Source organism: Myotis myotis, unplaced genomic scaffold (assembly GCF_014108235.1).
Source record: "Myotis myotis isolate mMyoMyo1 unplaced genomic scaffold, mMyoMyo1.p scaffold_m19_p_12, whole genome shotgun sequence".
NCBI lineage: Eukaryota > Metazoa > Chordata > Mammalia > Chiroptera > Vespertilionidae > Myotis > Myotis myotis.
In genome coordinates, this window is record NW_023416316.1 from 58174998 (window position 1) to 58190445 (window position 15448).

Here is a 15448-nt window from a genome sequence, read left to right on the forward strand (position 1 = left end):
AATTATTGAAGGTTTGAAAAACAATTCCTAAAAGATTGGCTTTACCAGAAAACTAGCTCTGCAATGCATTGCGTCAGTCATGTTAATACATGCATTAGATACAGTTATAAAAGTCATAAACAAGCCACCACTCCTCCACAATCTGAGCAGAGATAAAATACCTATGAAATAATGTGGATGACCTTCAAAGGATATGCTCTTTACTTTAAGCACCAATTAAAAAAAAAAAGGAGCACAAATGGATGAGTATGATCAGTTATGTACACTGAATCAAACCTTTGGCACTAGGAGTCAGAGCATTTTGTCCCATAGCATTAACAAATATTATAAAAGTGTGTAGTGTCAAAGGAATAGGGCCACTAGCATTCAAAAGCAGCTTTGTCAACGAGGCAATAGAACACAGTATCTCTCTCTGTTGTCCATGAATGCATTGGTAGCAACATTGAAAAGAAAAAGAAAAGGAGCTGTACCCCCTTTTATTACCTGTTTATAAAATCAAACAGAAAACAAACATCAAGTCCTTTATGCACTTCATTTGTATAAGAGAAGGGCTAAGAACAGAAATGTGTTACAGAGATCCAAACTTAAGTGTGAGTAAGCGCCTCACACAGCTTTCCAGGGGTGCTGGGGGGGGGGGGGGGGGGCGCTTCATAATCCCTGGCACCAAAGTCACAGAATTCTTTGCCAGCTATTTTAGGAAATCATTAAGATAATTCAGTGATAAAGCAAGACTCTTCTAGCCCAGAGGTGTATAGGCCTATATCACTCCATTGTGTACAGATAATCCCAGTAGATGTGGCGCTCCATACACCTAGGACAGGGTGCACCAGGGTGGTCACCAAGGATTTCAGAATACTGCCATCTCTCAAATTTGTAGAGCAGCCGAGTGCCCAACCTTGCATTGCAATACTGCTTTATCCCGGCTACAACTTCATTAACAGCATACTTCTTATTGTCTGCCTTTCCTTCCAGATTTCCTATAATTTGCATAATCCTCCAGAATGAAATCCACTTTCTTCTTGGCAGGAAGATGAAGGAGCTGTTTCTGTCAGGTGATTAAGTCCCAGCCATCAGCAAGCCATGGTTTTAGTTCTTCAGAAGCCTTTAACTTTAACTCTGTTCATGACTGTCTCCTCGTTATCAACAGTAGGATCCACTCGAGCTCTGTTCTTGAGAGGAGGCTGAGGTGTCTCACAGGCACTGCCACCAGCTCCATTTCCAGGAGTTTTTTGTTTGTTCTTGTTTTGTTTTCACTTCAACATTTTGCTGTTGCAGACCCGATGCTTCTTTCCTGGGTAGCCCCTCTCAGTCTTCCCCTCTACACATTGTTCCTGACGGGCTCTTTGAAGTTCTTGCTGTTTCTGCAGATTGGTGTCCAAGTATTGGAGTACTCTGCAGTTGCAGTTTAAATTCACCAGTAGTTATCCATGAATGCATTGGGATGTGCAAGTGGGTGAGGGGGTACATTTTGTTGTTGTACCTGAAAGTGGTATAGAATTATTAAAAGTTTGGAGCCGTAATTAATTGATAGACAGTAATCAACCTAGCAGCCTTTTCACAACCCACCATCAATTTCATAAAATGACTTAAGAGGAAGTCTCATGAAAGACTCTTCTTAATTAGCTACATAGATACTAGAAGTTTAGGGCTTGTTGAACATGAAAAAAATATTTTGGACAAATTTCTATCCCTCACTTAATTTGTAGTTTATTGGAAGAAATAAATTCCCATTATTATTGTTTCTCCCTTACATTCTTAGATGTTTATTATTCCTGTGCTTTGTACCTTTGTCTCTGTTCTCGCTTTCTCTTTTTTAATTGCAAGAGGTCAGGGATTCTGTAGATGTGTGGTGATTAGAGGGGCTCTGGTGCTCCAGAAAGCATGGCTAAGAATCACTTGGAAACAGTTGTTCCCTCCTACACAGCAGGTCATCTGGGAAGAATTTGGACCCAGGGCACATTAGCTTGGGGCACAGTTGACTGCTGTGCTCACTTGGATCACATGATTGGCCAATTTGGGGACATTTCTGAAGCATGGTGGCGCCTCAGGCAATCAATCCTCCTTCTGCCTTCTTTCAGTTACTTCACTTAGAATTCATGTGTTTCCTCTTTCCTGAGGATAAATTTAAGGCATAGTCAGGTGGTCTCTTGACCAAGTCGTTAAAATTCAAAGGGTATGGATAAAAGGATGCCTTTGTCTCAGAACGTGGAGTTCTGGGACAAACAGATCCATGATAATAACATTAAAAAATACATTTGAAGTTTATACTGGACAATCTTTTTGCCCCCCTTTACTAAAAACATGTAGCCAGTTCTTAGGCACGGTGAAGCCCAGGCCCCTCAAAATCCTTAGCTGTCGGCAGTGTGGTACCACTCTTGCAATTGCACGGTGCCCACATTCCTCTGACATGTCTGTGGGAGTGATTTATAGTTACACTTGCTACCACTTCCCCTGCCCATAAAACCAAAGAGCAGAGAGAGTGACAGATTGATATCATATTGTCTTTCATGAGCAGTTTCACATTTCACTGCTCTGTGCAAATTAATTTGGTTTATGAAAGGAGTAGAGAGTGATCTTGAAGAGAGGAGGAGGAACAGGGGCAAGGGAGGAGGTTGTGCTGTTCCCTACGCACAGCCACTCAAGACAGACGATGAGCCCTGGCTTCCAGATGACTTTTCTGTATTCATTAATGCTTTACTTTCCTCTTTCCCTAAAGACTACTTACGGTTACTCAGCTTTCCTTGAATTGTGTTCTCCTCATTGGTGCCTGAGGGCTCTGTTTCTTTGAATGTTTTCCACAGGCATCTGTTGTTTGTTTCTAACCTGGATCTGATGACAGTTGGCTATAGAGTGTCTAGTTCTCAGCTCTCAGGCATCTCATGGTTGATGTTGGCTTATCCACAATCATTCAATCTTCTTCAATTCACATCGATTCTGGGTTGGTCAGGGGATCCTGAAGAATGAACTAGTGCTGAGAACTGGGGCCCAGAGAATGCCGAAGGTAGGGAAGGCATAAGACTAGGGAGATGTAAAAATTTTCTAAAGAATTCAGGCCACTAGGGTACTAAAATCAAGATCCTCAGTTCAAGGAATGAAGCTTAAAGATAGATGATTTCCTGGGACCCGCTTCCTTTGGCCTGTTTTTGAAGCAGACACAACTCCAGCTGGGACATCCTAAGTCAGAAGCTTTTAAAGGCCCAAATTTGAGCCAGACATTCACGGTGTCTCTTTTGCAGGAGAAATACTGGTGGAATTGTGGCAGTGGCCATATTTTCCATGGTGACTACAGAGCTTTAGCTCAAACATGAAGAGTCTCCAAGGTAAATGGAAATTGGCTCTTCATGTTTACTGAAAAGCTACCAGTTTACACAAAGCCACTTAGATAGACCCCAAACCCCAGTTTCCCTTTTGATCTTACTTTGATATGTTTACTCATAGCTGATGGTTAAGGCGCAATCTGAGTCTGGTTGCATATGAGCAGGATAAGTTAACCCAACCCATCACTCTCATAATATGTACCAGTTGACTTGTGGGTAGGAGAGATTAAAACTTAGTTTTTGATTAACTTTGTTTAACAAACTTAAGTGAAGACAATGCCCCTCTCATCTACCTCTCAACTATAAAGTGAAAAGGGTAGCAGCAATGATAATTGCATTCTCTAAAATGATGCCTTCTCATGTGTTCATTTTTCAGAGTGAAGTACAAAAATATGTTCCCTTAAGCCTCCCTTGCTAAAAATAACAGCAAGAAAATTGACCTTTTTGCCTTTCAATGAGGCTGAGGAATTCTTTCTATCTTAGGTCAAGGTTGAATTTTCATAACTGTCTATCGATACTATCTTCCCAATCATTATGTGACAAGCATTATTTTAGAAACCAAGAGCTTATACTCAAGCTAGACACATTGAATTGTAATTTGTTTTAATATCCAAAACTAAAAATAAATTTGCAGTGGGCAAAACCCCAGATGTGTTTTGTCAGTCTCTTTTTCACTTAATGTCTAAAACTTTATGTTTTTAAGGAAAATGTTATCCATGTGTTTCTCATTTATTTACACTTAACTCATCAGTATGTTTAGTATGAGTTATTTGATGTCCAAGAAGCCTTTTTAACTATTTTATGTGCTTATTTTATACACCTATGAAATGGGAAGTTACTTATGCCAAGAAGGCAAACTATGCAAAGCCTATTACCATCATTGTCAACAAATATTTATCCTTAAAATGTCAAGATTGATTTAAAAATCTGAAGAAGAAATTTCTGAGAATTTCTAGATAAATCAGCATAACTTAGAACTCTTTCCTGATATCATTGGTGGGCTCACCTCACTAGAAGCAAGCATCTTTTCAAATGTGATTGTCTCAGTCAGCTTGGGTTGCCATACATACCAAAAGACTTCAGACTGGGTGGTTGAAACAACAAATTTATTCCTCTCAGCTCTGGAGGCTGGAATGTCCAAGATCAAGGTATGGCAGGATTGGTCTCTGATGAGGACCTTTCCTGGCTTGCAGATAACTGTCTTCTTACTGTGTCCTTACAGTGTGGAGCTTACAGTGCAAGCTCTCTGGCATCTCTTCTTATAAGGAGACTAATCCCACCACCTTTATGACCTTATTTAACCTTAAGTACCCCAGAAAGTCACTATCTCCAAATACAGTTACTTTGGGGGTTGGAGCTTCAACATATCAATTACAGGGGGGAGGCAGAGGGCAGTACACAAATATTCAATCCATAACAGTGGTCAATGGTTAGAAAGAAAGAAGGAAGGAAGGAAGGAAGGAAGGAAGGAAGGAAGGAAGGAAGGAAGGAAGGAAGGAAGGAAGGAAGGAACCTTCTCAGGCATATAATGAAGGAGTTTCATATCTGGTTATTTCACCAAGAAAATTGTTTTCTCAGCTGGTGCCACCTCACTTGTACCCTCTTAGCCTTCAGTGTTATAGAGCAACAGAAAAACTGTTGAAAGTATTTATTTTACTCACGTTCATGTAGTGAAGATTTGTCTTTTCATTAAATACACTTTCTGAGTGGACACTCTGCCCTGGGCACTCTGGAAAGTCCTATGAATAGGACGATGGGTAATGTATACTTGTTGGGATGCTCAGGCTGGTAGGGAAATTGGACAGTGTAGTAGATGTCATTGAGGTCCCTCCCATTGTTGCCTTGGCCCATCTCAATTGACCCACATGCAAATACAACCTGGAAGTGCAGTGAAGTTAATGTTTCCACGGAGCCACACAGGATTAATAGTGATGGGTAAATGAGTTCTCACTCCATCTAGTGTGATGATTCTGAGATATATTTCTCAGAGAGATTTCAGGGCATTGCCCATAGCAGCTGCCTACTCATTAACATACCCCTATTCCAGTGGTCGGTAAACTCATTTGTCAACAGAGCCAAATATCAACAGTACAATGATTGAAATTTCTTTTGAGAGCCAAATTTTTTAAACTTAAACTAAATAGGTAGGTACATTGTTATTAACTTAATTAGGGTACTCCTAAGCTGGCCTTTGCTAAAAACGTCCTCAATCTGATTGAGGTACGTTAGCTGAGGTTGACCCCTTCCAAATCTCCCATCCACACTCGCCTTGTATACTTGTTTCGTCTATCTCCTTTTGTTCATCCTCTCTATATGTCCAAACCATCTCAACATACCTTTCTCAATCCTCAACACTACATCTTCTTTCACTCCACAACGTTCCCTGTACATGTGCGCCAGCACGTGGTATTTTGTGGAAGAGCCACACTCAAGAGGCCGATGAGCTGAACCACTGCCTTATTCTATCTCTTCCCTTCCTTATCTTAATTCTCTTCTTCTGTGTTTCCTGAGATCATCCACCAGATAAACCACTTGCTCCCAGGTCCTTGTCTCATCATTTCTTTTGAGGACAAACCTAAACTAAAACTCACAGAAAACCAGGAGTTGCAGTATAGTGATATGATCTGTAGCAGACATATATACAGCAGAAAGAGGCAGTATCAGAACACAGACCAGTTATTTCTTTTGGTACAGATTTCTAGGAATTACTAGCTCAGAGTCAACAAGTCAACATTCCCCCTTCAGTATAAGCCTTACAAAGGTAGGGGTACCATTTATTCCGTATTCTATCCCTAGAGTCTAGCACAGGTGTGGCACAAAAGAGTTTACCACTACTTGTTGACTCAGTAATCCTTCTTTGACAGAGGGTAAACTAAGGGGTTTAGAGGTGTTGAATCACCCTTGTTCTAATGTCCAGTTCAGGGCTTGTCCTGCAACACAACTTTAAAAAGAAAGGATTAACTAGAAAGATTATGGGGATTAGGAAATGGGGTAGTGTGTACTAAGGCTGAGTTCTAAGCAATTATGGTACACTTGGGAAAACAAAAGTCATTTTGATATGGTTGGATTGCAGAAGGTGAATGTTTCCTGGAAAAACAAAGATGAAGAACAATAAATAGGTCAAACAGGAAGACATGGTAGACCATGCTAAGGCACTTAAGGTCTTGCTGAGAAATGAGTGATGGAGGTAGAGCATCATGGAAGAATTTTCATTGGGCACAATATCTGATTAGAAAGAAATTCTGGAAACACAGTTCTAGGTTTTCTTTTCTGCAGTGAGGAAGGTGAATGGGGTTGTGCAAGATTGGAGATACCAGGATGGAGCCCAAATATGTGTAGGACAGTGAATTAACAGCATTGATGGTGAGATGTGTAGGTTGAGATAGAAAATATAATCAAGGACCATGTCCTGGCATGGGCAACTGGGTAATGCCAATTCTTGAGACAGAGCAGGTAAGAAGATGGGAGAGCTGATAGATCTTGAAGTATTCATGGAGCCTCCAGGTGAGACTATCTGGCTTCTAGAAAAGATCTTGGTTGAAAATATAGGTCTGGAGAGGCAACAGCACATGGGAGATGATTTGAAGTCATGAGATTTAATGGACAAAAAAAATTAAACACTTAAACAGTGCTTACTACATGCCATGAGTATTTATAAATATTACCTCAAACTATTAATTATATCTAATATTAATGACTTAATATTAAGTATTAAGTAGTTCTGCTTAACTATTTATAACTATACTTCAAGGTTAAATCACTAAATATTAACTCAGTATCTAACTTACCTTATGAGGTAGATAATGTTATTCCACTTTGTAGGTGAAAAAACTTAGGCACAAACAAACTACTGGTAAATAATTTCCTCAAAGACACACAGCTAGTGGGTAATTGAGCTGGGATCAACCAGTGTAGTGAAATGAGAAAGAAAAGACAAGTGTCATAACTCTAGGGCAGGTGTGGGGAACCTTTTTTCTGCCAACGGCTATGTGGATATTTATAGTATCATTTGTGGGCCACACAAAATTATCACCTTAAAAATCAGCCTGCTATATTTGGTCAAACATTAACTCACCCCTAATGCTGTGGCAGGGCCAGACCAAATGATTTTGCAGGCCTTGTACAGCTCAAGGGCCAGATGTTCCCCACCCTGCTCTAGGGAATGAAATAGGAACTTGAGATCAATTAAGACCAATAAAGAGCATCAAGATAGCTAAGAGCCGAAACCGGTTTGGCTCAGTGGATAGAGCGTCGGCCTGTGGACTGAAAGGTCCCAGGTTCGATTCCGGTCAAGGGCATGTACCTGGGTTGCGGGCACGGCCCCAGTGGGGGATGTGCAGGAGGCAGCTGATCGATGTTTCTCTCTCATCGATGTTTCTAACTCTCTATCTCTTTCCCTTCCTCTCTGTGGAAAATCAATAAAATATATATATATAAAAAAAAGATAGCTAAGAGAAATACCAGGGAAAAGGTGGAATTTTAGGAGCTTGAAAAGAAGAAGGCTTTACTTGGGTCAAATGCCACTGAGCGGTCAAGTTACAAGAAGGCTAAGAAATATTCATTGTTTTTCACATTTAAAAATGTCACTAGTGATAGCAGGTTTAATGAAATGATGCATGTTAGTCATTCAACTCAATTACTCTCCCTAGAGGAATCAATTCTAGAGAATGAGTTTGCCCTGACAAGTTTGTGCTGCAGATATTGAAGGAGGAAATTTAAAAAGAGCCAAACTTTCGACCTACCCTGATACCAGAATGGGCAAGTCTTAGGTAGCAATAATGCTAAAAGATGAAGGAAGGAAGGAGGAAGGAAAAACTCGAGTGAAAAACACAGTAAAATATGAAAATTCAAGAAGATTCCCCCATAATGAATGTTCTCAAAATTAAGATTTTGAAGACCCATTTTTTTGCGTTTGATGTTGCTCATATGTGAAGAAATAAAAGTGTTACATCAGACTCTGGAACTCAAACTATCAAGAATACAAAGAAGATTCATGTTAAATCCCTTGCTGATGGATATTGGCAGCCTGCGAGAAACATGTGGGAGAAAGTTTTCAAGTTTCGAGTACAAGTGGAATGACTTTTGCACATGTCATTTGTCAAGCATGTCCAAAGACAGTGGTGAAGGCTGAGGGGACTGTGGGAGTTGGATCGGTGTAGGCAGGCCTAACGAGGTGGAGACAATTCTTTCCTCGGTCATGTTTTAAGGTAAGTCAAAAGTGTTTGGATGTAAGCTGCTGTGGTCAAGTTTGTCTGTAAGGGACTTTTGCTGATATCTACAGTGAATTCATTAGTTGTCAATGATAATTGAATCAATTTGGAGTGTTTGCCTGGAAGAGACTCTCTACTTTCATTCTGACTTGCCAGATTTTAAAAAACGCAGCTTTACATCGGTCAGCTGAAATTGGTTTATGAATTGCTGGAAATCCCTAGGTGGATTTCCATCAATTCAAAACATCACAGACAATCCTGTATTTGCAGTGGGCTTTGAGTTATTCATGAAATCCTATTGAACATCTTTTTTGCATTAATTTAGTGATATTTCTCACTGACGTCAAGGTGATGAAAAATAACACTAAACCTTACTTGGCTGACTGTGGAGAACTTGGAACCCCACCAGGCGTGCTGCAGGCAATTTCTGGAAGGCAGGCAGCGGGACCGGCATGCCTCAGAAACTGCCTCAGAGAGGAGGCGTAGAGAAGAACGAGTCTACAGTTATGGGAATAAAATGCAAAAGTATGTGACTGCTGCCGGCAGTTTCTGAAAACTTACAAAAATTATGAAAAACATGCACCAATGGCAGAGGCAAGCAGAAGGAAGTACACTTTAAAAAAGAAAAATCAGCACTTTACTGAATTACCAAAAACTTCTTTAGGGTTGCTATTTCCAGGAACTTTTTAAATGACTTTATCAATATTATTGCATTTGTTATTTCTTTTAAAAATATATTGTTTTATTGATTTCAGAGAGGAAGGGAGAGGGAGAGAGAGAGCTAGAAACATCAATGATGAGGGAGAACTATTGATCGGCTGCCTTCTGCACGCCCCACAATGGGGATCAAGTCTGCAACCCAGGCATATGCCCTGACCAGGAATCCAACCGTGGCTCAATCAGGCTCATTTAATATTCTTTTTTTTTTTATATATATATTTTATTGATTTTTCACAGAGAGGAAGGGAGAGAGATAGAGAGTCAGAAACATCGATGAGAGAGAAACATCGATCAGCCGCCTCCTGCACATCCCCCACTGGGGATGTGCCCGCAACCCAGGTACATGCCCTTGACCGGAATCGAACCTGGGACCCTTCAGTCCGCAGGCCGACGCTCCATCCACTGAGCCAAACCGGCTTCGGCTCATTTAATATTCTTGACAACACTTATGAGGTAGGAAAACTGTGATTACCCTCATTTTGCAGACAGTGGAGGTATGGCACAGAGAGGTTAGGTAGCTTGCTGATGATCACACAGCTGGTACTGAGCTGGGATTTAAACATAGGGAGTCTGGCTGAGAGTCCCTGCTTGTCACTATGGTGCCTGCTCCCTCTCATACAGGAAAGCAAAGGAAACAGCTTTTCCTTTCAAGAGTCTAAACCTATTTTCTCTCATAACATTCAGAGTGACTTTCACATACGGTAGCTTCTCCTTGACTGCAGCTTTACGACATTGTGCCTTATGAAACTGTTTCTTCACCATCCACGATGTCATACCGGCACTGTTACAGGAAGCAGAGACATGATGTTGATGCTCCTACATAGCAGGGGTAGGGGCCTTCCTTCCCTGTGCAGTTGAGATCTTGACTGTAGCACATGTGGTAAGATTATAAATAGGAATAATTTCCCCTGCAAAAACTGTGAACACAGACATTTATGGACCATTTATGGACTACATCGTTCTACCAGATTGCCTTCAGAGGGTCGGAAGCATTAAGAAATGGTGAACAGCAGAAATTGAGAGGGGAGAAATGAAAATAGCTTCTGCACAGCATTTTTCTCTTGACATTTTTTCGAGCACAATCACTACATTTGCATCCGTTCTATTGGTTATTTTGAACAAGATTTGTGTTTCTGATGTAAAGACTCCTGGTTACTGGGTTTTTGTTTCACACACACATCTGGCCGTCTGATGGGCACATGGCTTAGAAACTCGGGTCTTCCTGTGTTATCATGAAGTCGATCGATTCTTTTATCCAGTGTGGTTCGCCCAGGAGTCATGTGACTCATATGGAGGAGACTTACACTTTTCATGGTAGGTGTTTTATCTAGTGGCCAAAACAATAGGCTATTTTTAGTAAAATAGCCTATCTTCAGTCTAGATTTCTCTCCTCTGACTCTGCTATCCAGCTGTCTATTCAGTTCCACTTGGACTTCTAATTGATATCTCACATTTCAAATGTCTAAAATGATCATCCTTCTACCTGTAGCCTTCCCCAGATATACCTACTACATTAAAAGTGAGCCCTAACCGGTTTGGCTCAGTGGATAGAGCGTCGGCCTGTGGACAGAAGGGTCCCAGGTTCGATTCTGGTCAAGGGCATGTACCTGGGTTGCGGGCACATCCCCAGTAGGGGGCGTGCAGGAGGCAGCTGATCAATGTTTCTCTCTCATAGATGTTTCTAACTCTCTATCCCTCTCACTTCCTCTCTGTAAAAAATCAATAAAATATATTTTTTTTAAAAAAGTGAGCTCCATTCTTAAAGTTGCTAAAGCCAAAAACCTCAGAGATTTTCTTGACCTCTCATTTTCTCACACCCATCAGCCAGTGAATGCTGCCTCTCCTTTTCGAATGCCCAAAGCCCACTCAATCCTTCCTCTGCCTCATGTACCACCTGTTCTGAGTCACCGTCTTCTCCAACTTTGATTATTGCAATAATCTGCTAATGGTCTCTGCTTCTCTTGTCCCTGTACAGTGGCCAAAGTGATCCAGTAAAAATATCAGTTGGCAAAACCCTGTAGGAAGTCCCCTTCAGAGTGAAGGTTGGAGTCTTTTGAATGACCTCTGTTACCTCCTCTCTGACTGCTTTCACCCTTGCTTCTCTGCCCCAGCCACTCTGGCTCACTGCTGGTCCGCATACAGCAGGCACACTCCTGCCTTGAGCCTTGAATTGGCTGTTTGCACTGACTGAAAAATTTTTCTTCCAGATATCCCTATGAAAAATGCCTCCAGCCTCTTAAATCTTACCTGAAATGTCACTTTCTCAATGAGGTGCACCTTGACCATCTTATTAAAAACTAGAGGCCCTGAGCACGAAATTCATGCACGGGGAGGTGGGAGTCCTTCATCCCAGCCTGCACCCTCTCCATTCTGGGACCCCTCGGGGGATGTTGACTGCCAGTTTAGGCAGGATCGGGCTTAAACCGGCAGTCGGACATCCTTCTCACAATCCAGGACTGCTGGCTCCTAACTGCTCACCTGCCTGCCTGCCTGATTGCCCCTAACCACTCTGCCTGCCTGCCTGCCTGCTTGATTTCCCCTAACTGCTCTCCCCTGCCGGCCTGATCGCACCTAACTGCCTCTGCCTTGGCCCCCACCACTGTGGCTTTGTTCGGAAGGACGTCCGGAAGAATGTCCGGAAGATGCCCGGTCTAATTAGCATATTACCATTTTATTAGTATAGATAGGACCTCCTTTTTTTTTCCCATGGCACTTGTCACCAAACAAATGGTAGAGTTACCTATTACGTTTATCATTTAGTGTCTGTATCATCTGACTAGAAAGTATATTCCTTGGGCGCAGGGATACTTGCTTTGTTCACTGAAACCACCTCTGTGTCTAGAATAGAGCCTGGCACTTAGTAGATACACAATAACTACTTGCTGAGTAACTCAATGATAGGGTGAATTTAAAAATGTGTTCTACATTGGACCTCTCTAATGAAACCATCCTTGGCTACACTGCTTCTGCATTTCCCCATGGTGAGCCACACAAGTGTTCCAAATATGCACTAACTATACATTTTTCTTTAAAACTTGACTATTTAAAACATTACATACTTTAAACTTTCATTTAATGTATTTACTTGCAACACAGTCCTAAAATAGCATCCACAATTTTAATTAAATCCATCATGAATGTATCATTATAGAAAACACAAAAGTAAACTCTTAGAGAAACATCTGGTGGGTAGGGCTGGATTTGCTATCACTGCCTGAGTTTCCTAAATTATCTTTCCATTCTGAGAGTCAAAAAGGATCATTTGCCTCTTGATTAAAATAAAAGAAGAGCTACCACTGCTATTCAGAAATGAAGAAGATGGGCAACAATTCTGGCTCACTCAGTGATTCTTATTTTTTATTTCTTTTTAATCCACACCTGAGGATATTTTTTTCCATTGTTTTATTTAATTTTTAGAGAGATTGGTAGGGAGGGAGAGAGTGAGTAGAGGGAGAGACATCAATGTGAGAGAGACACATGGAGTGGTTGCCTCCTGAATGCTGGATTGAACCTGCAACCCAGGTACATGCCCTTGACCAGGATTCAAACCCGAGACCCTTCGGTGCATCGGCAGACACTCTAACCACGGAACAACACTGGCCAGGGCTCAATGATTCTTATTAAAGAACAGACTGGCTGCAAAATTATTCTCCCTTGCCTAAGGACATGTGCACTGGAAACAGAGGGCCCAGGGTGAAACCTCCTTCTATTTTGATTTAAGATGCCAAGCAATAAACAGCCGTAGAAGCTGCCAGTATCCAAGGACACAGATCTAGTGTTTTCCACCTTGTTTGAATGTTCAGTTTAGGCAACACATGGCAGCTGGACTCTATCCTGCCGCTAGGAGCATCCCTAAGGGAAAGTGCCCAGTCATTATTCATGATGTGACGGGTATGCTCAGAGAGGTGGGCCAGCCGGTTTCAGCCTAAGATCACCATTAATGGGGGCGAGGCAGAGTCCAAAGATAAACATAAACACAGTGTGGCCAAGTGTTAGAATCCCAAAACGCAGGTGAGACACTTGTATCTTTCTGTGCTCAGCAGTTAGGTTTAGTGGGACTCCCTCTGGACCCATGTGCCTTTATTCCACATTGTAGTTGATTTGAAGGCATCACTATTCGCAAGTTGTCTGGAATCCCCGTGTTTCTTAACTAAGAGAGTAAATAGTGAAAGCGTGTCACTTTGACCTGACCTTGGTTTTGGAATTGACAGCTTTTAATGTAGTAAATATATAGGGTGTCTCAAAATTCATACAAGATTTGAATTTTGTGTGAGCATTAACAACAACAACAAAAAATAAAAGCCTAATTTTACTTGGTTTATTGAATCAGATTCTAATATCTGTTGCCCTTTGATTTCAATCCCTTCAATTTGATAAGCATTACCAAGTACCAATTATGGCCCAGGAGCAGGGACAATGAAGAACAATGAAGACCATGGCTTTGCATATGTGCCAGCAAAGCCATGGAGGCCATTTACCTGATGTACTATCCCATACATAACCCTATATTGTATACTTTATGAATCAATAAAAACTTTACAGTTTTTAACTATAAACCTGTGTTTTCTATCAAAATTACTTCTTGCGTGAATTTTGGGACACCCTAAATTTGTTAATTATGCGGGCCAATATACAGGGGTTGAGAGCCTGGCCTCTGGAGCCTGACTGGCCCCATCACCTAACTGGCTGTGTGACTTTGAACAAGTTACTTCTCTATAGTTTCCTCACCTGTAAAATGGGAATTTTCACTGTCCCTACTTCATGCATTTGTGAGAATGACAGGAGTTAATATATACAAAGGGGCCAGCACAGCCATAGGGAAGCAGTTGCTATTATTCCAATGGACAATCATGGTCATCATAATGCTCTTGTTTTTGATGTAGGCTAGACATCATTTTTACCTAAGACTTAGTTCTTACCTTTGTAGGTAATTTTAACACAGAAGATGGTTTTCTTTCCTCAACATACGTTACAGATGCAGTGGAGTGCTGCTTCCTACTTCTTTAAATAAGTGTTCTGCTTCCCACAGAGTAAGGCCCAGCTGCCGAGTTGGGAGAATGCACAGTGATAGGGTTGCCAGGTGTGGAGCTCAGAGCGCGCCGTGTGTGTGTGTGTGTGTGTGTGTGTGTGTGTGTGTGTGTGTGTGTGAAGAGGGGATGGCTTCACTCGCACCTTCTTCCAGCACTGCTCTGCTGTGAGGGACAGAGACAGACAGAAAGAGATTGATCGGTCATCTTAAACCATTATACAGTAGTTGGTTTTTTTTAACGTGGGAGGTCAAAACATGATTTTAATGAAAAAAATCTATGAAACAGAAACAGACCAGTTTTCTGTGGGTTCATGATCATTTTTGCCCATGCGTTTGTTAGTAATTGCTATATATGTAGCCCACAACTTGGTAGCTTAAAACAACAAATGTTCATGACCCTAAAGTTTCTGAGGGTCAAGAATCTAGTAGTAGCTGGATGACTCTGGCTCAGATGGTGTCTGTGGGTGCAGCCATGATGCAGGCTGGGGCTATAGTCATCTGAAACCTTGACCGGCTGAAGGATCTCCCTTCAGGTTCACTCACGTGGCTGTTGGTAGGAGATCGTGGTTGCTCACCATGTGGGCCTCTCCCTAGGACTGCTCACACCAAGCCAGCTGGCTTGCCCCAGGGGGCGTGATCCAGAGAGTATGCAAGAGAGCCCAGGACGGAAGCCACCATGCCTTTTACAACCTATCTCAGAAATGATATAGCAGTTGTGCTCAATTCTATTGATCCTATAGCAATCCTGGCACAATACGTCAGTGGACTCCAGGAGGGTAGCAGAGGCAGGGGTACCATTGTGGGACTGCCTGCCACAGCCACATTTAACTTTTTAAAAGGCATTTATATCTTCTTTTTCATGAAGGAGGCTATTGCCAGAGAATAGTCTGCATTAAAAATAAAATAGTAAAAGTTATACCTAATCTAAGTATTCTCCATTGGACATTATAATCTTGTCTGTATATGCATGACATATATGTACACAGACACTCACACATATTAGAAATGCAGATTAGCCCTGCCCAGACTTATTGACTCAGAATCTACATTTTAACCAAAGCCCCAGATAATTTATATGCACATTACATTTGAGTAATACCCGTATAAGTTTTTCAATCATAAAACCTAATATATCCTAAAAATTAGTAATGTAATGGAGCTAACAAAATTAT

The 15448-nt window shown here is 41.4% G+C and overlaps 1 protein-coding gene and 1 pseudogene across 3 annotated transcripts in view; one reads left to right on the plus strand and one right to left on the minus strand.

Moving 5' to 3' along the window:
* The window catches only part of ADAMTSL1 (ADAMTS like 1), a 900799-nt gene that overhangs the window by 181292 nt on the left and 704059 nt on the right, over positions 1-15448 (plus strand). The gene's annotated exons all lie outside the window — the stretch shown is intronic.
* Positions 569-10021, minus strand: LOC118667667 (annotated as a pseudogene).